The sequence below is a fragment of the Eulemur rufifrons genome, chromosome 3, assembly GCF_041146395.1.
Source record: "Eulemur rufifrons isolate Redbay chromosome 3, OSU_ERuf_1, whole genome shotgun sequence".
Taxonomy (NCBI): Eukaryota; Metazoa; Chordata; class Mammalia; order Primates; family Lemuridae; genus Eulemur; species Eulemur rufifrons.
The window spans coordinates 37,448,300-37,449,113 of record NC_090985.1 but is presented as its reverse complement, the minus strand read 5'-3'; the positions used below and the strand labels follow the sequence as shown (position 1 = coordinate 37,449,113).

The following is an 814-nucleotide window of genomic DNA, read 5'->3' as shown; positions in this document are numbered from 1 at the left end:
AATATCAAGGAGTTGTTGAACGACTTCGTCTAGTAAAATATACATATAATTGGAATCCCCAAAGAAAACAGAAAGGGGGACAGAAAAATTGTTTGAAGGACTAATGAATGAAAGTGTCCCAAAGTTGATAAAAACTACAAACCCACAGGTCCAAGAAGGTCAACAAAGCCCAAGCCCAAGAAACATGAAGAAAACTATATCCAGGTATGTTTAATCAAATTGCTTAAAACTGGTATAAAGAGAAAATATTAAAATATTCAGAGAAATTGAAATTTTTTTAAAGTAATCCCATTTACAATAGCACCAAAAGTAGGAAATACACAGGGATAAATAAAACAACAGATGTGCAAAATCTGTACACTGAAAACTACAAAACACTGCTGGGAGAAATTAAAGAAGATCTAAATGAATGGAAAGAGATACCATGTTCATGGGTCAGAAAACTCAATATTGTTGATCTCTTTATAGTTCATAAGCATGATGATCAGGTTCTCATGCTCATATGTAAGATGTGCCTCCCTCTCACCTTGTTACAACTCCAGCACATTACCTTTTTGACATTAAAAAAAGACTCAATATTGCTAAGAAAATAATTCTCCCACGCAACCCCAATTAAAATCCCAGTAAGCATTTTTGTATAAATTGACAAACTGATCCAAAATTCATATGAAAATGCAAATGACCTAGGATAGCCAAAACAACTTTCTAAAAGCAGAACAAAGTTGGAGAGCTAATACTACCTGAGATACAGAATTATTTTAATGCTACAGAATCAAAACAGTATGGAATTTATGTAAAAATGGACAAATAGTTC

At 32.7% G+C, this 814-nt stretch overlaps 1 non-coding gene across 1 annotated transcript; it reads left to right on the top strand.

Moving 5' to 3' along the window:
- The first annotated feature begins 456 nt into the window (after positions 1-456).
- LOC138382303 (small nucleolar RNA U13) lies at positions 457-560 on the top strand. Its single transcript, XR_011233390.1, has one exon. It is a non-coding gene; the product is annotated as a small nucleolar RNA U13 (small nucleolar RNA).
- The last annotated feature ends 254 nt before the right edge of the window (positions 561-814 follow it).